Source organism: Cricetulus griseus, chromosome 5, assembly GCF_003668045.3.
Source record: "Cricetulus griseus strain 17A/GY chromosome 5, alternate assembly CriGri-PICRH-1.0, whole genome shotgun sequence".
Classification (NCBI taxonomy): domain Eukaryota; kingdom Metazoa; phylum Chordata; class Mammalia; order Rodentia; family Cricetidae; genus Cricetulus; species Cricetulus griseus.
The window spans coordinates 20123469-20147214 of record NC_048598.1 but is presented as its reverse complement, the minus strand read 5'-3'; the positions used below and the strand labels follow the sequence as shown (position 1 = coordinate 20147214).

The window sequence follows — 23746 nt, the reverse complement described above, 5'->3', positions numbered from 1 at the left end:
CTTTGCAGATTTGAGTTAGAGAATCCTTCATTTCCTCCCACTGGATATTTTAAATTTTTTTTGAATTAATTTTTTTGTAGATGTAATATGTGTACATCCTACAAAATTCATGAGGTCCAAAAGGGTTGACAGTAAAATTTAAGTCTTTTTCTCTTTCTTGTTCTGTAGGTATCCAGTTTCTTATGCATCCTCCCAGACATACTCAATGCAAACATATATTGTTTTGTAATTAAAACATTTGAAGAGAGGCTACAAATACTACACTGTGTTTATACATTGTACATTTCCTTCATAATCACCATTATCTCAGACTTTATACTGTTCTTTTAAGGATTATTTTTATTTCTGTATAATGTTTCATGAATCAATACTTAACAAAAAGCATTCTCCCTACCAAGAGGAGTTGGAATGGGCCTTGGGGCATGGTGGATATGATCATATTTCATTGTACACATGTTTGAGTGTCTTAGTTTTTCTATTGCTGCAATAAAACACCATGACCAAAGCAACTTGGGAAAGAAAGGGTTTATTTTGCTTATACTCTCATATCACTGTTCATCATCAGAAGAAGTCAGGACAGGAAGTCAAACAGGGCAGGAACCTGGAGGCAGGAGCTGATTCAGAGACCATGGAGGAGAGCTACTTACTGGCTTGATCTTCATGGCTTGCTCAGCCTGTTGTCTTATAGAACCCAGGACAACCAGTCCAGGGGCAGTCCCACCCACAATGGTCTGAGCCCTCCTATATCAATCATTAATCAAGAAAATGTCCTACAGGCTTGCCTACAGCCTGGTCTAATGGAGATATTTTCTTAATTGAGGCTCATTCCTCTCTGATGACTGTAGCTTGTGTCAAGTTGACATAAAATTAGCCAGGAAATGAAATTCTAAAAAAAAAAAAAATGAAGAGAAGCATTTCTTTATTGGTGATCTTTTAATTTCCCCTCTAATCATTCACTTTTGTAAAAACACAACTTTCCATTTCTTTACACAGTATTTTACATATGTATGGTTATATCTGTCAGACAAATTCCTAGAAATGAAATCGGTTATTTGCTAGCTTTCTTGGGGAGTGTTACCTTTCTTGTGTCTGGGATAGAATAGCTGACAAGAAAAGAAAACTCATGGTTCAGTAGAAACAGCCCCTCACTTCAAGGAAGGCAAAGGGTGGGTGGCTCCATGAGGTGGGAACTGGGGCTGCTGGCTTCATTGCCTTGGCAGTCAGGAAACGGAATCTAACTAGAGCCTCATGACTCAAGTCCCACAATCATCCTCTCCATCCATGCCCCATCTTCCAAAGGTTCCAGAGTCTTTCAATGCAGTGCCACAAAGGTAGGGGGACCAAGTGTCAAAACAAATATGGGGACATTTCACACCTAAACCACCAGAGGGATTATCAGTCCTCCCTCCAGCATCAGAGACCGTCTCTATCTCTATACCTTTCATAGCACATGGTTAAGATCTAGTCTGAATCCATTCCCACTGTTCCAGCTTAGTTTCATATACAGAATTCTCAAAAGCTCCAAAGGTTGTAAAAAGAGAACCAAGGCAAGAACACACACACACACACACACACACACACACACACACACACACACACACACACACACACACAGAGAGAGAGAGAGAGAGAGAGAGAGAGAGAGAGAGAGAGAGAGAGAGAGAGAGAGTTTAGTGATTGATTACAGGAAACAATTGCCATCTCCAGGGCTCAGTAACAAACAAAGATGCTAAATGATCAATTTAGAAGCTTGATGGAGAGCCTCCTAATACAGGGCCTCAGACCTCTGTGGATTGGGTATGGTTTAGCTGGTACCATGAAGCTTGGAGGGACCCTGGAGGGCTAAGACCAAACTTCCTGAAGGGTCTCTGATTAGGTTAGAGATGGGGAACCTGGAGGACGAATGATCAAGTATGGAAACCTTGCAAACTGGACTCTGGGTCTGCAGTAACCAGACAGTGAGTCTGCAGGTGAAAACTGGACTGGTGTGTTGCTGGCAGGAACAGAAAGAAACAGGAAAAGGGAGTTTATTCTTTCTCTGGGCAGCTTCCACTCTGTAACTCCTGTGGGGCAGAAACAAGGTGTGGTGGGGTGCCATCAGGGGTACCTCTGAGTTTATTTAGACAGATAGGGCTGGAATCAGGACACAGTAAGTAAAATAACAAACAAACAGACAGACAAAACAACAAGAACAAAACAACTATAAGGCATCTCAATGAATTGCTTTTTGATAATGTAATAGATGGAAAGCTACAGACTGTCTTAAAAATTTATTATGAGTACATACTCTATCCCTTTCCCCCCATCAGCAGCCACATCTTGGGTTGGTATGTTCCCATCTCTAATGCATGACTACCCCTCTTTCTATGTGAGATTCAGAAGAGTAACACTCCATAGCTTTATTGAAGTTGAGCTTGCCTTTCGGTTCTTTTGTTGTTTTGGTTGATTCAAAAGACTAAGGGAGAACAGCTGTATTTTCTTTGACATTTAAAAGTCAAATGCTCTCTCACTTCTTTTTCCTCACATTAAAGACACCAAGGGTCCCCTCCATTGACTATAGGAAATCCATCTGGGCATGTGCTTGTGTGTGTGTGTGTGTGTGTGTGTGTGTGTGTGTGTGTGTGTGTGTGTGTGTGTGTGTGTGTGTGTACTTGTGCATGTGGAGGCCAGAAGACACCATGAGTGTTGCTTCTCAGGTGCTGTCCACCTTTTTGAATCAGGGTCTCTTGCCATCTTTGAACTTGCCGATTTGGCTACACTGACTGGCCATTGAGCCCAGGGAGCTGCCTGACTTTGTTCCTAAACACTGGGATTCGGAGCAGGCATCAGGCCTGGGTTCTGGAGGACAGAGCTCAGCCTCTCATATTTGAAAGGCAAGTACTTTACCTACAACTGAGCTGTCACCTTCTCCCCATGAAATCCAGTTTTTATCTCTGAAAATTTCTTGAAATCTCTATGGAATAATATAAGCTTGCATAAATGTTTGTCACCTCAGCTAGTCACCCGCTACCAAGCTAACTCCGCATGCATTTTGCAGACAGCATTTGTCTCTGTTAGCACCCCTTACTGTGTAGTTGCTCTCACGAACCTCAACTGCTTGCAAACTGGAGGTAGATGAAAGCATTTCAAGGAGAAATGGAAAAAGTATCCAGGGGCCATGAAAGGGGACCACTCAAAGTGCTGGTGCTGGTATTGAGAAAGTGACTGTAGTTATTAGCAACCGCTCTGTTCCAATCTTAAGTAGCTTCACCTCTTTGCTTTCAGTAACTTTGAAGGAAGACTTCATCAGATTGTCAGTGGAGAGGTGACTTTTGTTTTGCACATAGTTTGAAAGATATTAAAAGCTAATGAAAGACATTACTATAATAAAGCTTCTTGCATTTACATCTAGTTGTCTATGGGAGCAGTTGTTTTCATGTGCACATTAAAAAGAGAATAAAATTGATGACAACTCCTGTCTTACCATTGTAATGAAGAATGTTCATCCATGTATATGTAAATTAATTTTCTAAAAAAGGCTCATTTATCTTATTAGGAAGCATATTTCCTGCCCAAACATGCTTTTATGTTTAAAATTATTTATCAAAACTACGTACAAATAAAAATTGAAATGATTACTTAATTCAGAAAAGGCTCTTTACAATTTAGATCCATTTGGCTATTGGAGATTAAGTAAAAATGCTTTTTAATTTATTCATTTATTTATTGTTGTCTCAGGTCATTATAATATAGTGATCAATAACATAGTTTGAAGCATTTAAATTTACATTATGATAAAGTTCTGTGGGGGAAATGGACTGGAAATATGAGTCTAAGAAAAAAAAGGAATAATGTAAACTTTGACTGTCTGGAAAATTTGCTAGTGCATTTTCAAATGAATGAAATATATGAAATCTTAATATTCATTGGCATATATGATGTAACACATTTTTTAAGATATCCAAGCTTATTGTGTGCCAAAGACTATATAATTACTTATGCTGTGATGAGACATTTTAATTGACAAATTAAAAATGGATGAGAAAGGCACATACATACATTTTCTCAATTATTTCAGATTTTAGAATACAAACAGAAATAAAGCCAAGAAGGAAACAATGTATAGTTACTGCCTAAGTTTTTGAGTAGGTAAACCACTACTTTCAACTTCAGAATATTTGAGACTAAGATAATTAACCAATGAATGTATAGGGAAGGCAAATGCACCCAGATGAATGCAGTTTTGGAGGCTGGGCACATACTGTTGGGTGTGAGTACCCTGCTACCCTGTCTGTGCTCCCATCTTTCTAATGGCCTTCTCCACATTCTCACAAAAAGACCGCTTTCCTCCACCTCCATGTGAGTCCCTTGGAACTTGCCCTTTCTTTTAAACACAAGACTCCAGCTTTTAGAGGCACAGGGATGGGGGGCAATTTCTCATTCTGCTTACTGATGGGGAATGTACTGTGTATGTTTATCTTATTGATTGTTAAATAAAATACTGTTGGGCCAATGAGACAGCAAGTTAGACAGAACTAGGAATCAAAGAGGATTCTGGGAAATGTAGTAGAGAAGTGGTGATCCAGGCAGGAAGTGACATAGCAAGGAGACTCATATTTAAGCGAAGGAGAAACAGGAAGGGTCCCTTTTCCTTTTCCCCTCCGCTCTTGCTCCAGCGGCAGGATGTGATCCACCAGCAAGGAGGGATGCCAATAAGGCATCCGATAAGTCTTATAAAATATATAGATTTATGATAATTAAGACTGAGCTAACAGATGAGAATCCTAGTCATTGGTCAAGCAGCTTTGAACCTAATACAAGTTTCTGTGTATTCATTTGGGCCCTAACTCGGGCGGGTGGCTGGCGGAAAGTGCACATGTGGCAGTGGGGCTCGGTGGCTTTTGGCGGAAAGATTTATCGTAACAGCTTACGAAGCCTACATTTTGCTGTTTGTGTGTGTTTGCTCATTTCCTAGGATCACAGTGTGATTGCTCGTTTCCTATGGGATACTTACGTCTGTTCAAGGCGTGGAGCTCTTGCCCACATGCTCTCGGAGGGCAGCAGAATGCCGTGAATGGACTTGGAACTCTCACATCGTTTGTACTGTTTTGCCTTAAACAGCATCACATGTGAGGCAACAACAGTCCATCAGGACAACAGTCTGTCTCCTCTCCAGTGATGAAATATTAGGCCCGAACATCTTTTATAGCTGTCTCTTCAGTTTTCCTCTTCTGGTGAGCAAAGGCTTGAATAATAACACACCGACCTTCCAGGAATCAGCAAGGAAGTCTCATACAGAAAAGATAAATTTACCTATTAGAATACAATCTGCAGAGATAAAGATATGTTAAATGGCACATGCAATTTATATCACTTAACAGAATGCAGCCTGCTCAGCTGAAACCTCTTATATTTCAATCCGTTCCAAGTTCAATGGACTAGCTTAAAAGACATCAGAAAATTAAAAGGACCTTCAAGTGATTTTTGCCTTAGCATAAATGGTGGCCTTTCTGAAACCTCAATTGCTTCTGGAAACTCTTTGAAGGGATTATGGGTCTCCTGGAAGGTCCCACTTTCTTATCTTCAGTTACCAAGGTACAGAACACAGGGGTTGCCTCCCAAGAGTGTCTTTTTGGGCTTGTTGCAGAGTTTAAACCCACAAGCATAGACTTCTTGTACTAACCTGCAAGAACAAGAATGAGAAAGAGGTGTAGAGCAAGGACAAGTGAGGCGCCCCTGCTGTCTCAGCTCTGTTGCTTGCTTGCTGTGGGGTTGGGGCGTGTGAGGACATGGGCTTTGCCTAGAACTCACCAACCCCAGCATCAGCTGCTGATTTCTGGAATTATAGACACATGACAAAGAGTAAGACTTCTCTGGACATTTAATTCTTAGGGTTGCAAATAATTCAGACTTGATAGTGATAGACATGGTGGAGCTGGAGAAATGGCTCAGCCTTTACGAGCATATGTTGCTTTTGCATTGACCCTGGATTTGATTCTCAGCAACCATGTGGTCATCCACAACCATCTCTAACTCCAGTTCTAGGAGCTCTGACACCCTCTTCTGACCTCTGTGGGTACCAGTGTGCATGTGGTGCACATGTCTACATGCAGGCAAAACACTAACACAGAAATAAAATGAGTAAATCCAATAAAAATAATAAAGAAAGGGTGGTGGACGTAGCTCAGTGGTAGAGTACTGGCCTGCCGTGTACACGTCCCATGTTTGAAACACACACACATGCACACAAGCACTAATTTAGACTATAGATGAAGACAAAATCAAACAAGATAAAAATCAGCTCTTTATTCCTCTGTCTCTTGTTAAACATAAAAATATAAGTATTTCTTAGCAACTTAAGACGCAACAATTTTGCAGACCTCTCATAAATATTGATATCTTATTAACATTATATTCTGTAACAGAAATGGTAGTTTATTTAGAAATTTGCTTTCTAAACAGTTTTCTTCCCTTCCAACGGTTTTCTGGATTACAATTACACAGAATTTCTGCATCTCTCTTTACTTGAATTTAGATGTTCACATGCAAACTTTTTTTACACTTATTTTCTTTTGACTTGTTTGTCTTTTGGCTCTGGATTTTAAGAAGTGCTTTTAAAATTCAGATACTAATGTAGTGTCAGTTATACACTTTGAAAACCTCTTTTTTATCTGCTTCTCATCTTGCAGGGTTTAATACCTTTGGCCTCATAGCATTTAAGGTTTTGATATAATTAAATATATCAATATCTTTTTTGCCATTTATGTTTTTGTCTTAGGTCTTAGTCTTTTATGACCAATTCAAAAATTATCATATATATTTCTTCTATTTTTATATGAATAATCGAGAAAGCCTTAAGGTTGGGCAGTAACTTTGTTTTGCTTCTAAATCGACAGCTGATTCTGCCAATACTACTTATTGAGCGGGATAATTTTTCCTTCTCTAAAATGTCACTGTACTATTCATTTTATATTAGAATGCCCTTGACTCTCCATCGTGTTCCATTGCAGCTCCAGTAATGGGCTATTCCAGATGACACACTTTATAATGTGATTTGATGCCTGTAAGAGCGGTTTTCCACCTTTTCAATTTTAATCTTATTGTGTTTAATTACTTTTGTTTGTTTCTTTTTTTGCAATTAAAGTTGGTTTGATTATAGTCTCTTAGTGATTTATTACTTTTGTGCAGAATGCTATTGGTTTTTTTTATTTAATGATTGTAATAATTGCTGTCAACTTGACAGAAACCTAGACATACCCAGGAATAGGAAACCCCAGCTGAGCAATTGCCTTTATTAGATTGGCTTGTTTGCATGTCTGTCGAACATTTTCTTGAATAATTGATCAGTGAGGGCCCATCCCATTGTGATGGGCAGGTGGGCCTGAACTATCCCAGAAAGCAAGCTGAGCAAGCATGAGGAGCAAGCCAGGAAGAAGTGTTCTTCTATGGTCTTGGCTTCAGTTCCTGTGTTGGTTTCCCTTGATGACAGAGTTTTAGCTGTAAGCCAAATATACCCTTTCCTCTCCCCAGCTGCTTTTGGTCAGTATTTTATGACAGCAAGTAAAAGCAAACCAAGACACTGACCAGACATAGGTTGCTTTCTTGTGACTTCTAGTTTTCAGTGGACTGTGTTGGGTCTTCTAGATAAGTAATCATATTGTTTCCAAGCATGGTAGTTGTAAATCTTCCTCCCAATATTTATGCTTTTAAAAATAGCATTGTTGCCTACTGCTAAGACTTCTGGCTGATTCGAACGGTGGGTGTGACAGAAGGCATCTGTTTTGTTTCCTGACTTGCAATGCTTGCAATATTTCAGCATTTTAACTATGTTAAATTGAGATATTTTCTCTATTTTAAATTTACTAATGTAAAAATGGATTCAGATTTTGTTACATTCTATTTCTGTACCTACTTGATGTTTTTCGTTTTTCTCAGTTAATGGGATAGAGTATCTTGATTGTGGTCTTCTATGGCATTGCTGCAATCCTGGAGTGGATACTGGCTGGTTACTATAGGCATCTACCTTCATCACATACAGTGATTACTTTGATTTATTCCTATTAATAGGACTTTTATGTAAGTAAGAATGGTGTACAGCTTCTTTATGCTTTTCTGGCCTAGAGCTTGTGCCTGTTATATTAGCAATATAAAGGTAGCTGTTTGGCTTTTTTCTCTGTTCTGTATTTTCAAACAGTTGGTATATGCTGGGAACACAAGGTTCCCCAGTAAGCTGGGACTTGAACTGTGATCCACCCGGGAGGCATATGCCTGAAGAAGAAATGTTTCCAGTTTCTCCTGTGGTTCAGGTTTGTAAGCATTCGTGCCTATTTTTTTTTCAAATTTTGCAAATTCTTCTGTTAGTAAACATTGTTCAGTTCGTTTACGTTTCACCTTGTTGCTATAGAAGTTACACAAAGCATTCTCACTGTAAATTTGTCTTGATAATTTTTGCTATTGCTTAGTATACTTTCCTTCACTGATCAAAAGTGCCATCTATTTTATTAGTTTTTTTCTAGTAACTGGTTTGGTCTTTTAATGTTTGATTCTATTAATATTTATTATTTATATTTTAATAATATTGATTTGTCATTGTTTTATGATTTTTATTTCAAATAACGTTTAGTTCTTTGAATTAAAATTACATTGCATTTTAAATTTCTTGTGTGTGTGTGTGTGTGTGTGTGTGTGTGTGTGTGTGTGTGTATGTGTGTGTGTGGTATAAGTATGTGCTCCTAAGGGCATATGCATGCAAGTGCTGGGTATATGTATTTGGAGGCCAGAGGTTGATATCAGATGTCTTCCTCAAACACTCTCCACCTTAATTTTATGAGACAGGGTCTTACACTGAACTTCCAGCTGGGATGACTGGCCATTTGGGTCCCAGGGATCTCCATATCTCTGCCTCCCTCGTGTTGAGATTACAGTTGAGTGCCACTATGTTCAATTTTTCATGTGTTGCTGGGGATCCAAACTCAGGTCTCATGCTTGCATGGCGAATAGTTTGTAGACTGAGCTATTTCTCTAGCCCTTTATTTTGCAGGCCCTGCTAACAATTAAGCTGCCTCTTTAGCTCCCAACCCTTATTTTAGATTTTAATAATTTTAAACAATGTGTTTATATTCATATGCAACTTTAACTCATTTAAGTTTAAGTAACCATTTTCATTCTCAAGGTTGTTTTAAATCTATTTTTAACTTTTAAATCATGGCATACAGTGTGTTTTGGTGTATTCATGTTTTGGAAGTTTTAGAATGGTTAAATCTAGCTAATTACCATATACACTACTCTGTATGTTTAAGTTTTTGTGTAGTTAGGATGCATAAAGTTTATTCTGTTAACAATATTCAAGTAAAAGGATTTAGAGTCACAGTAATGGCATAGGTATAAGTTCAACAATGGTGACTATAGTTAATAACAATATATTGTATATTTGAAAGCTAGTAGAATTTAAGTTTCCAGTGAGTTAGGGGGGTGTTGTTTGTCAGCTTTTATTCCTAGTTTAATGTATTGTAGCTATTGACTATAACACTTGTAATACCTGCTTTCTGGACCATGTTGAAATTGACTTTGTTGCCAATATGTGGTCAAATATATCTGTTTTCCATGAATAGCCATATATTTACAATATATATATATATATATATATATTACATATGAATGTGCATATGTCCTATGCATGGGATTAACACTATGATTTTGATTCTTCTATATTTTATTTATTTATTTTGGTTTTTCGAGACAGGGTTTCTCTGTGTAGCTTTGGAGCCTATCCTGGCACTCGCTCTGGAGACCAGGCTGGCCTTGAACTCACAGAGATCTGCCTGCCTCTGCCTCCCGAGGGCTGGGATTAAAGGCATGCGCCACCAATGCCCAACTGTTTTATTATTTTTCTAAGAGTATCTTAAAAAGCTCTTTTAGCTTGGGTTACTATTGCTATGAGGAGACTCCATGACCATGGCAACTCCCATAAAGCAAACATTGTTTAATTGTGGCGGCTCGATTATAGTTCAGAGATTCAGTCCATTATGGCGGGGAACATGGTGGCATGCAGACATGCAGGCATGAATGGTGCTGGAGAAATAGCTGGTGTCCTACATTTTGCAGGCAACAGGAAGTCATGCGACTGTCACACTGAGTAAAGCTTGAGAAAAAGACCTCGAAGCCTTCCCTCACAGTGACACACTCCCAAAAGGTGTTGCCCAGATTAAAGGTGTGCCCTCCAGCCTCAAGGTCTGGATTAAAGGCATGTGAAATCCAGCCTCCTGGATCAAGACTGCACTTCCTCCAACAAGGCCACAACTCCTAAGAGTGTCACTCTCTATGAGATTATGGGGGCCAAATACATTCAAATTACCACAAACACATTTAATACTTTTCTTTTTCATCTTTTGAGAGAGATCTCACTAGGTCTCACCAGTTGGCTGATAGTTTAGAGTGATCTGTCTCTCCTGACTTCCCAGTGCTAGGATTAAAGGTATGAACCACCACACCCTGTTTAATCTTCTTGTAGGAAACTTTATCTTAGAACTGGGCCAAATATTTGCTAATGTCTTTTTGTGACTTCTTGTCACTAAGCCAGGTTGCTTGTTCTTTGTCACTCATGCTTATTATTTGAAACATTATTATTCTCATTACAAATACGTATGCTCCCTCATTAATATTGTTTCAATTGTTAATATCAAGTGTTCCCATTTCTTAAAAAGCATTTGGCATTGGGTTCCATTTTTTCCTATTTCAATGTTGTTCTATTTTATTCATCTGACACTTCTTTTTCCTATTTTGTTATTATCTCCTTGATTGTGCCATTTTTAGTGTTTCTCGTAAACACTGTTGATAGTTTCACTTAATTAAGTCAATCAGAACATTGCCAATTTCTAATAGATGTATTTACTTAATCACATTTAATGTGATGACTGATAGATTTGGACCCGTTCCTAGGTTTTCTATTCAGAAATCTGTATAATTTCCTTCTCTTCCCTCATTTTTGATTGACATTTTTGTAAATACCTTTTAATGACATAGAAGTTAAGTATCTTAGTCTATTCATCAGATGACTACCCATATATTAACATATATTTTAACAAATACTTATTCAACAAGGCCTGAAATAATTAAGCAAATTAGCTAGTGTTTTTCACTCTTTATGAATTCTATACACTATAACTATTCTGGTGTTCTGGTCTTGCGTGCTGTATTAGTATTTAATAATACTTAAGATGAAAATATTTAGTTTAAAATAAATTTCAGACAATGCTTTCTTCATCATAATGGAGACAGGCTGCCAAGAGCTCCTTTACCTAAAGAGCAACCGTGGAGCTTGACAAAACTCTCAAAAACATTAGCTGTAGTTCTGAAAATTAAGCAGAAAACCATACTTCAAAGAGGGAAACCAAGCCTGGTACTAGAAACCTAGGCAAGCACTCAGGGATATAGAAGTCATGGATGTTGGAGGAGAACCTACAACCACCACCTCACTAAAACAGTGTAATCCCTAACTACACTTGAGGTGTTTGTTCTTATACCCCTGGTGAATGTAGGCCCCACCCTTCATCAAAGAAGAATCTTTTTGTAACAAGTGGAGCCCACTGTAGGTCACCACAACTGGTCAAAATGCAGTTATGGAGCCCAGTCCCAATGGATACATGTACAAAACACTCCCACACCGAAGGCACAGGGAATATTGTGGAAGAGGAGGCAGAAAGATCGGAAGAGGCAGATGATCAGGGAGTTGGCTGTGAGATTGTGTCTCTTACTAATTTCAGAAGCTACACCAATAAAGTCTCACCAACATGACTGGCCAAACATGAACTAAACAAGGATGACACCAACAGACGTGGCTAGGTGGATGGGGGAAAGCCCACAAGGACTCATCTCTACACAAAGAACTACAGGCAACTGAGGAATGCTTAGAGTAGAAGAACGACCCCTGCTAGATATGTGGATTTTCTGTGGACCGACACAAAGCCAAGGACTTCTCTGCAGAAGCCAGAAGATTCTCATTTGATTAAGAACACTGTCCTTTTAGGTGGCGATCTCAGTGGTAAGCAAACAGGGAGGGCCAGCCTGAAGCTGTTCCTAGGAGGACCAACCTACAGACCAGGAGACCATATGGAATTTGAAGGGGAATTCTGAGAAATGAGACTACCATAAAAGATTGGAAGAATTCTTCATTCATCTTGGGTTAGATGAAGTTTGTGTGCACATACACATGACAATGGTCTAGGCCTTGAATCTTTGGTCTGTAGGATGGACGGTCATATTCAGGAGATGTGAAAGGGCCAGATAGAAAGTAAAAGCCAGTGAAGCTTCAAAACAGTCTGCTGCTTATATGTGTTCTGAAGCCCACACATGTTTCCATCAGCAAGCTTTAGTTCAAGTATTTAAAACTACTACCGGACACTATTTGCCTCAGTTCTAGGAGTCCAGGCTTAGAAATGAGCAAAAAGATGAAAGTGTATGCAACTATAAAAGCACCCACACATTACTGGGTAGACAGACTGCACAGACTTATTGCAGACATGCCACCAAACAAACAAACAGTAGCAGCCCTTAGGGGAAAAGAATCGGAATCTAGTATTGCTTCAATATATTAGTGAAAATGTCAAGTAGTCAACAAAATATTATGCAAAACCCATAAAAATGTGGCTTATATTCAGGGAAAAGTATTTAATAGATCTTAGCTTTTACTAGAAATTGGATTTATGAGCCAAATAGGTCAAAATAGTTACTATAAGGGCTGAGAATGTGGCTCTGTAGTAGTAGAATACTTACCTAACTTTTACAAGGACCTGGGGCTAGTTCAAAGCAAAGAATAATGTTGAGTTCTGCTTGCCCTCTTTGGGATCTCCTGGCTTGGGGACTGTAGGCAGGTCAACTCTCCATAGGCAGATAAAGCCATCCAGAGTCTGCTGACATCATGGTGCTAGTCCTGCCTCCACCCATCAGGAGAGGGAGTGTCTCAGGCCTGTCTGCACTCATCGTGAGACCCATCTGAGTATTGGACCTGCTTGCACCCATCGGAAGAGAACCTGGACCTCTACCTACCAGGAGAAGAAGACCTATAGTCCTGAAAACAGCTTGGTATTGGCACAAAAATAGACAGGTAGACCAATGGAATTGAATTGAAAACCCTGATATTAACCCACACACCTATGAACACCTGATTTTTGACAAAGTAGCTAAAATTATACAATGGAAAAAAGAAAGCATATTCAACAAATGGTGCTGACATAACTGGATGCTGGCAAGTAGAAGACTGCAGATAGATCCATATCTATCGCCATGCACAAAACTTAAGTCCAAATGGCTCAAAGACATCAACATAAATCCAGCCACACTGAACCTCTTAGAAGAGGAAGTGGCAAGTACCCTTGAATGAATTCATACAGGAGACCACTTCCTGAACATAACACCAGTAGCACAGACACTGAGATGGACAATTAATAAATGGGACCTCCTGAAACTGAGAAGCTTCTGTAAGGCAAAGGACACAGTCAGCAAGACAAAATGGCAGCCCACAGATTGGGAAAAGATCTTCACCAACCCCACATCTGACAGAGGACTGATCTCCAAAATATACAAAGAAGCTAGTCTCCAAAACACCAAATAATCCAATTAAAAAGTGGGGTACAGAACTAAATAGCAAATTCTCAATGGAGGAATCTAAAATGGCTGAAAGACACATGAGAAAGTGCTCAGCATCCTTAGCCATCAGGGAAATGCAAATCAAAATGACTCTGAGATACCATCTGACTCCTGTCAGAATGGCCAAAATAAAAAAAACACCAATGACAGTTTATGCTGGAGAGGATGTGGAGAATGGGGAACACTTCTCCACTGCTGGTGGGAGTGCAAACTTGTACAGCCACTGTGGAAATCAGTATGGTGGTTCCTCAGGAAAATGGGAATCAGTCTACCACAAGATCCAGCAATTCCACTCTTAGGCATATATCCAAAAGAAGCACATTCCTACAACAAGGACATCTGTTCAACTATGTTCATAGCAGCATTATTTGTAATAGCCAGAAACTGGAAGCAACCTAGATGCCCCTCAACTGAAGAATGGATAAAGAAAATGTGGTACATTTATACAATGGAGTACTACTCAGCGGGGTGGGGGGAAAGCAATGGAATCTTGAAATTCGAAGGCAAATGGATGGAACTAGAAGAAACCACCCTGAGTGAGGTAACCCAGTCACAAAAAGACAAACATGATATGTACTCACTCATATGTGGATTTTATACATAGAGCAAAGGATTAGCAGCCTACAACCCACACCACCAGAGAAGCTAGGAAACAAGGAGGCACCTAAGAGAGACATACATGGTCCCCCAGAGAAGGGCAAAGGGACAAGATCTCCTGAGCTAATTTGGAGTATGGGGGGAGGGGAGAGGGAGTTAGGAGAAAGAGAAGGGGAGAAGAGGAGGGGTGAGGAGGACATGAGGGAGCAGGAAGTTTGAGTCTGAGGAAGAATAGAGGAGAGCAAGAAAAGAGATACCATAATAGAGGGAGACATGATAGGTTAAAAGAGAAATCTGGCGGTAAGGACATGTCCAGAGATCTACAAGAATGATCCCAACTAACAATCTAAGCAATAGTGGAGAGGCTACCTTAAATGCCCTTCCTGACAATGAGATTGATGACATCCTAGAGCCTTCATCCAGTAGCTGATGGAAGCAGAAGCAGGCACCCACAGCTAAAACTGAACTGAACTCCTGGAATCAGTTCAGAAAGGGAGGAGTGATGAGCAAAGGGGTCAAGACCAGGCTGGAGAAACCCACAGAAACAGCCTGACCTGAACAAGGGGAAGCTCATGGACCCCAGACTGATAGCTGGGAAACCAGCATAGGACTGATCCAGACCCCCTGAATATGGGTGTCAGTTAGGAGAACTGGGCAATCTATTCGGCCTCTGGCTGTGGATCAGTATTTATCCCTAGTACATGAATGGACTTTGGGAGCCTGCTCCCCATAGAGGGATATTCTCTCAGCCTAAACACATGAGGGAGGGCCTAGGCCCTGCTCCAAATGATGTGGCAGATTTTGAAGATCCCCCATGAAAGTCTCACCCTCTCTGGGGAGCATAAAGGAGATAGGATAGGGGGTTGGTGGGGGTCAGGGGAGAAGGAGAGGGAGAGGGAACTGGGATTGGCATGGAAAACAACCTTGTTTCTAATTTAAATAAATAGGAAAAAAATAATGTTGAAAGGAATGACAGTATGAGACCCCTGTGGTCTTGGTAACACCACAGGAAGAGAGAACAGAAATTATTGGAAGAATAATTTCTTTCAGACTTTTAAGAAAAAATGTCTGAAAAATGTCCTTATGAAGGCCAGCAAATTCCAGGTAGAATAGCTACAAGGAAACCACACATAGATCCACTATAGTGAATTTGTTAAAGATCAAGCAAGATGAAAACGCTGAAAGCAGTAAGAGAAAAGTGGAAACAATGTGACCAACAGCTCACTTACAAAAAACCATAGAGGACAGAAAACAGTGGGCTGATGTAGTGAAAGAAAAGAAAGAAAGAAAGAAAAAATACCTCCCAAACTAAACTTTTGTGTGCATGAAAACTATCTCTTAAGTTTGAAGATGAAAGAAAGACGTTCTCATAGACATACACCAAATTCCTGTACTAGTGCATTTGCCTTTTTTTCCTTTGGTTGGTATGTTCTTGAACCCAGGGCATTGTCACAGTGTTGTTATTTTATGTTTTGAAGCTTCACAGGCTAATCTTATACCATTTCCTCTTTCTTGAATTTTATCAGTAATTCCTGGGCATTTTGGTTTCCAGGTCAATTTTAGAATTGTTATGTTTAATTTAAAAAAAAATCATTTGAGGATTTGGTTGGATTTTTGCCATTGTACCAGTTGGTATTTTATTAGCAAAAAACAAAACTTAGAAGTCTCACTAACGAATCCATATAAAATGCAAATGATCTTAACTACAAAGGAATTTTTGATACTGGAATAGCCCAGAGAATGAAGATTAATTGACTGATTAAAGTGAGGAAGGGAAGGGTGGTGTGGTTTGAATCAGAATGGCCCCATAGGCTCACATATTTGCATGTTTGTGTCCCAGTTGGTGGACTGTTTAAGGATTAAGTGGGGTGGCCTTGCTAGAGAAGATGTGTCACTGCGGGGTGGACTTTGAGGTCTCAAAGGCACATGCCAGAGCTTCTCTCTCTCTCTTTCTCTTTCTCTCTCTCTCTCTCTTCTTCCTCTCTCTTTGCATGCTGTCCGTGGATAATATCAGCTACTTCTCTAGCACCATGGCTGCCAGCTGCCATGCTCCCCACCTCGATGATCAGGGACACACCCTCTGAAACCGTAAACTAGTCCCCAATGAAATGATTTCTTTTATAAGTTTCTTCTGTATATAAGTTATGGTGCCTTCACAGCAATAGAGCAGTAATGAAGACAGTTGGCAATGTGACTGTTCTCATAGTCTATGTATCTGTTTTCTGGGTCTCCCAGGGTGACAGAAATCTCATTCACTGGGATCCATATCACTAGGATAGCTGTAGATCCTTGGGAAGAAAATTTTAACATGGCAACTTGGGCCCTGTGTCTCTGCCAATATAGTCATCTGTGATCAGGTGCCAGGATTTGATGGTTTTGGTGTCATCATGGACCCACTTGTTAGAGACAACCTCATTTTATCTTTTTACTGCAATTGAAGACAACACCGTCTGCTAGTTTTTCTTGGAATCTAAGCTTTTTGGGTGACACTGCTTTCTTCTTTGTTATGGACATAGCAGATGGATGTCAAACTTCTGCTCCATTATTTTCAACTGTTTTCTTCCTATGCTTTCAGCTTTTTCTTTTCTGAGTAAATTTTAAGGGCTGATATTAGAGCTCACTGCTTGATTTTGTGGTTGTGTCTAACTTATTGTTCAGCTTGTATATTTTATAATATTACATTCCAGTCACCAAGGTTTACATTTCCAGTATCCTTTTTAATGAGTGACATGTAACACTGTACTGCTCAAGCATATCATAGCCTTTCATTAAATCCCAGCTACTCCTACTGTTATCATCATTCCTTTGTGTATGAGTACTATTGTGTACTGAGCTTTGTGTTCGTCTTTTATGTGTGCCTGACTTTTCATGTGGCTGCTGGGGTCTGAGTTAAAGCTCTCATGCTGTGAGGCAGGCACTTAACTGATGGAGCCTTTACCCTAGCCCCTTACTGTCAATTGGTTTTTGCAAAATAAGGTTTAAAATTTTGGAACATCTTAGTGGTTCTCACCTTTTTGTTATTTTGTTATTGCAAAATCACAAGATGATGGGGGAGACTAGAACCTACCACCTTGAAAATTGTTTTGGTATTATACTTATTATTATTTTTTTTGCTATAAACACAGCAAACTAATTTAATCACCACTAAAACAGTTAAAATTTAAGTATACATAGACTTCTTTATATTTTTTGAAATGTATTTTTTAATTTTTATTTTGTTTTATATGTGTGCTTTACCTGCATGTATGTCTGTTCATTAACTATGTGCCTAGTGCCTGCTGAAGCCAGAAGAGAGCACCAGATCCTTTGGAACTTTAGTTACAGATGGTTATTAACCGCCATATGGTGCTGGCAATTCAACCTGGGTTTTCTGGAAGAGCAGTCAGTGTTTTTAACAGCCGAGTCATCTCTGCAGCCTCTTATATATGGACTTGTTATAAAATATTTTATATATGAATGCATTTATAGCAAAATCACACACACAGATGCTCATACTCACACATGTACATGCATACACGTATGTGCACATACCCAAGCACATATGCAAGCACAAACACTCACAGACGCTTATATATGAAAATACCCGTGTACCCTCATCACATAACATGTTCAAATGCACACATTCACACACAAACATGTATATTCACTCATGTTTGCATATACACACCCATGCATACTCATACATGCACACTCACACAAAGCCACACACCCATACATTCATGCATGCACATAATCACAAAACACACACTCACATGCATACTTACCCATGTACATACACATGGTTGGTTGCTCACAGGCATCCACACTCACACATGAGCACAGGCACATTCACGTGGACACTTGTCTCCTACACATCATGTTGGTACACTCAAAAATGTGAGTACTAACACACTCTTGCAAATATGTAGAGTCACGCACACTGACATATGAAAACACATTCATATACACACACACGCATACTCACTCATATAGTTACACCCCTACCTTCACACCCTCACACTCATACAGAATCATGCAAATGCACTCATGCCATTACATGTATATATTCGCTCTCTCTCACACACAAGAGCACTCATGCATGAACATACTCTCATGTATACTTATACACACGTACACTTAAACACACACACTCGTATTCACACATGTACACAACCACACACCCTCGCCCAAAATGACCACATGCGTACTGACATATATGACAACCCTAGGCATAAACACAAACATGCTCTCCCATATACATGAACACTCTATACTCACACAGGAACACTCACATGTGCAATTATGTATCCACACTCACACTCCTCTACACATCTACACACTCACATTCATACTCGTGAAATACATGCACACACAGACATTTATTTATAGTCACAGACTTGTGCACACATGCATGCACATATAGGCATGCGCCTATATTCACACTTATACAAGTACACACATATATACTCCCACACATGCTCACACTCACAAGCTTGTATAGTATACATACATTCACAGACATGTGTACATGCGTATAAAACATGCACACATCTGCTTTCCAACTCATGAGTGTGTGCACACTCACTCACACACAGACAGCTATAAAAACACACAAGCATCAACCATCACAGACATGTAATTATATACAGACTGTCACAGCACACACATATAAACGTGTGCATCTTCACACACACACACAGTGGTAACATGTGTATCCCCACAAAATCAATACATAAAAATGTAACACGTAAAAAAGAGATAGTAAACACGTTTTGGAAACCACAGATAATATAAGAAACTGAAACAGAGAATCCAAATTTGACTGAGGTTATGTAGGTTAGGAAAGACATCCCTATGGAAATTTGATCTAAATTGAGTCCTGTCAGATTAGAAGGGTATCATTAAAAGTATAGTGGGAAGAGGCAGATGGGATGTTTTGGAAGGAGATCTGGAACCATAAGGATGTTTCCATAGGCTGAATTGGGTTTCTATGCCCCAAATTTACATTTTATGTCTTACCCTCGATTGCCTCAGTGACCCTAACATGGGGCATTTTAAGAAATAATGAAGGGCAATGAAGTCATGTGAGTGAACACTAACGCAATGTCACTACAGAACAGCACAAGCAGAGGGAACACCATGAGGGACACAGAAAATGGCCATCTGGAGGTCAAGGACAGAGCCCGAAAACCCTGTTGACATGGACTCAGACTCCCACCCTCCAGGGCTGGGAAGAAATGAATTTCTAATGATGCTCCCTCGTCTGCATTCCTTTGTACTGGTAGCCCCAGCCAACTGATGGAGTGGTCACATTCATTATTTAACTTTCCCTTCTGCTTCTAGTAGCTTCTTAGCATTTTCTTCATTCCAGACTCCTTTTTCTTGATTTGTTCCCTAAAGCAACCATTTTTCTTTCATGGCCACAGCCATTTTCCTGGTTCATAGTTCTCTTGTCCGAATTTGTGTGTTATTTATTTCCTTTGCCAGGTTTATTTTCTCCTATGAAGTCCGTCACACCCATGTTACTGCTCCCATAGTCATCATTGTGTTTCCAGGCACCGGCCAGCCTGTCTCACAAGAGCCCTTAGACTGCCGCTTTCATGTATTTTCCTTCTACAAGCTTCTCTCCCAGACCAGGATTTTTCTATTAACAGAGATTTTGTAAGGTTCATTCACTGGGAATGACACTGTGGGATCTTAAAGAGCCTATCATGCCCACTTTCAACTCCAGCTATTCCAACTTGTCACTTTTGGTCTTTAAGGTGCCTTTGAATATAGTTATTGTATATATGCGTTATGTCTCCAGCATTTTACTGTTGCTCGTAGTATGCAGTTGTTCCTTTGTGTATGTAGGAAATGTAATGAATTCCAGGACTACCCTACAGATAGTCAAATAGACAAATGTTCAAGTCCTTTACATGAATTGGTGTATTTGCATGGAACCTATGTGCATCCTTAAAAACATCTCTAAATCAGTCATGAAATCTAATCAAATGTGATTGGGATATACAGTGCTGATATACTACATTGTAACAGGATTAATGAGAAAAAAAGCCTGTTGATACTCAAAGACACAAGTATGGTGGTTTGAATGAAAATGGCCCCCATGGGTTCACAGGGACTGGCACTATTTGAAAGGATTAGGATTTGTGGCTTTGTTGGAATATGTGTGGCCTTGTTGGAGGAAGTGTCACTTGAGGGGGCTTTCAGGCTTCTGAAGCTCAGGCCAGCCTAGTGGCTTATTCTCTTTTCCTGCTGCCTGCCAAGATGTAGAATTCTGAGCTCTTTCTCCAGAACCATTGTCTGCCTGTGTGCTGTCATGTTTCCTGACATGATTATAATGGACCCAACCACTGAACTGTAAGCCAGCCCCAATTAAATGCTTTCCTTCATAAGAGTTGCCAAAGTCACCCCCTATGGAAGGCCTCACCCTCACTGGGGAGCAGAAAGGATATGTGATAGGTAGAGTTTTAGTTGGGGGGGGAGTGATAGGGGAGGAGGGGAGGGAAAGGATTGACATGTAAAACAATCTTGTTTCTAATTCAAATAAAAAAATCTGCAAAAAAAAGTTGCCATAGTCATGATGTCTCTTCACAGCACCAGAACACTGACCAAGACAAGTATCAGTAATATGAGGCTTTAGTTGGTTTAATCCATGAATGTGAAACTTTTAGGTCTGGAGGCCAACTGTACTGCTAAATCTCTCTCTCTCTCTCTCTCTCTCTCTCTCTCTCTCTCTCTCATGTTATGCATGTCAGACTGACTTCAAGTAGCTGAAGAAGATTTTCAGTTTTTGATTCTCTTGCTTATACCTTCATGTTCTGGGAGGCCTAGTTTGTGTGGTCTTGTGGATCAAATCTGGGGCTTCATGCTTGATAGGCAAGCATTTTACTGACCGAGACACATCTCCTGTTTGTGTGTACATGCATGTATATTTATTTTATCTCTTTTTCCTTTCCTTTCCTCTCCTCTCTCATTGGCTTTCTTTTTCTCTTTCTATGGAAACAGGGTTTCATTTTGCTTACAGTTCTCAGGCACTTAGATTGCGTGTGTGTACCACTCCATCTAATTTTTATCTGTATTTCTGTCTATCTTTGTTAATGATTACACTTAGCATACAAGGTATTGGATATTCTAATGGTCTTTGGAACAAAATGTGTTTACTAATTTGCCTTTCCATTCACCCCTCTCACTTCCTGCTACCCGGATCCCTTTTTGTATCCTCCCAAGTCTCTTTACTTCTTTCATGTGCCATTTTTATATTTCTATTTTTTTTGGCCCCAAGGTTTTTAATAAAAATCTTTCTTTTTGTACTGACTTTTAAAAATAACCCCTCCACCCCCCAAAAAACAACAGCACTCAGGAGGCAGGTGTATCTATGTTGCATCCTAAGCCAGCCTGGTCTACAGAACTGTCACAGAGAAACTGTCTGAAAAACAAAACAAAATGCTGTCCAAAGAATATAGCATATTCCAGGGAATGGACTGGTTGGCAAAGATGGCTAGAAGGCCAAGGCTGACCAACCAAGTTCAATTCCCAGGACCCAAGCAACACAAATTTTCAGTATCACGTAACTGTTATAACTTCAATCTTAGGCTCACATACACCCAGAACCTAAAATGAGACCTAACACTATAGCTTCTTAAAAGCCACAACAAGCCAGGCAGGCATGTCAGTGCACACTTTTAATTCCAGCCCTTGGGAGGTAGAGGTACATGGGTCTGTGAGTTCCAGGCCAGTCTGGTCTACAAAGCAAGTTCCAGGACAGTCAGGGCCACACAGAAACCCTGTCTTGAAAAACCACAATTCTAACACATTGATTCCCATGAAAAGTACATACCCAGAGCAGCAGTCTTAAACAACTCCCAACAATAGCCCTTAGGTCCTATCCTAAACAGTATCAAATATTCTACCTGTGGGGCAGACAAAAACGAAAACCAAACCCTGAAGGCAGTTCTCCAATTTTATTTGACACTCAGCAGGTTAGTTCTCATCCACATTGACGGTCTGTAGAGTTTTGAATGTGGTAACAGGCACGTAGGTTACCAATGTGTACAGCTTGTTTGGTGAGTCCTCATCCTCGTTATAGTTTCTGGACAAATGTACATGGATACGGTATGGAGCATTCCTTATTCCTTTGGCCCAGATGGCTTTATTGAGCCTGGTATTATCAATGCGCACATCTGGAGTCCCTATCTCCTTCATGGCAAATTTCCAGATTTCTTTGGGTGCCCAAGGAATACGCTTCTTGAAGCCCATGCCATGGATGCACTTGTGAATGTCAATGGTGTATTCTCAGGTCATCACCTCGTTGATGGCAGAACAGCCCTTCTTCTCGACACCCTTCTTTGTGGGAGCCATTCTGCAGGGCCCAAGTTGGAAAGCTGTATTTCTATTCTTAAACATTTATTTTATTTTAAATTTTGTGCATGTATGTTTTGTATGTGCATATGCACACGAGTTCAGTTGGCTGTGGTGGCCAGAAGAGGACATCAGGTTCTCTGCAGCTGGAGTTACAGATGGTTGTCAGACACCTGACATGGGTGTTGGGAACTGAACCCAGGTGCTTGGCAAAAGCAGTGTGTGCTCTTAACCACTGATTTATCTCTGTAGTCCCACATCTATAGTTCTTAATGACAGATACTTAACATGGAGTTGCTAGATTTTACTAGTAATTGCTTACTTGTCATTCGTAAATAATGTAAAAATTTGATATTTCCATCAAAATGTATTCTATTAGAAGCAGTGTTTCTCGGTTGGTAATTTCAAACTTTAAATATTTCCCCAATAGTATGGGCATTAGAGACAAGTCTAATTATTGCGTTATTTGTATGTTCTCCATTTCCAGAGGTCTGAGCATGCCAGCCATTCATATTTATAGTATGAGGAACATCTTCAAGTGCTTCACGTATCTTCCTACCACATTGTTAAACTATTTATAAATAGGGATTATTTTCAAGTCAATTTCTGTCTATTGTATTTGATGTATGCCAAGTAGTTTTACAAGTCTATAAGTTGGTTCTTAATGTTATATCTTTTCAAATATATTTACACTATATATGTGTGTGTGTGTGTGTGTGTGTGTGTGTGTGTGTGTGTGTGTTGTGTACATATGCCATGTTTGCAAGTGCTTATGGAGGCCAGAAGAGAGTGTCAGATTTGTTGGAGGTGGTTGTAGATGGTTGTGAGTCACTTGATGAGAGAGCGCTGGTAACTAAACCATAGTTTCCTAGATTAGCAAGCATGCTTAACTGCTGTGCCACCAATATAGCCACTCTTTATTTTTTACTTATATAGAAAGTTAGAATTCTTAGATTTTTGATTGTTCTTATGTTTTATTAAGAAAACCCCACTTAAATATACATATATATGTATATATGTCTACATATATCTACATAGCTATAGTCTGTAAAATGTCTTCTAATCCCACTATTTTCAAAAGACTTTGAATATCACAAGCATTTGAGATTCTGCTTTATCTATATTGCAAAAGATGCTCCAACATTTTAATGTTCATTTTGTTTATAATAACTGAGAAATCTAGCAA

The 23746-nt window shown here is 39.6% G+C and overlaps 1 pseudogene; it reads right to left on the bottom strand.

Moving 5' to 3' along the window:
• Window positions 1-22182: 22182 nt before the first annotated feature.
• LOC100772534 lies at window positions 22183-22569 on the bottom strand (annotated as a pseudogene).
• Window positions 22570-23746: the final 1177 nt, after the last annotated feature.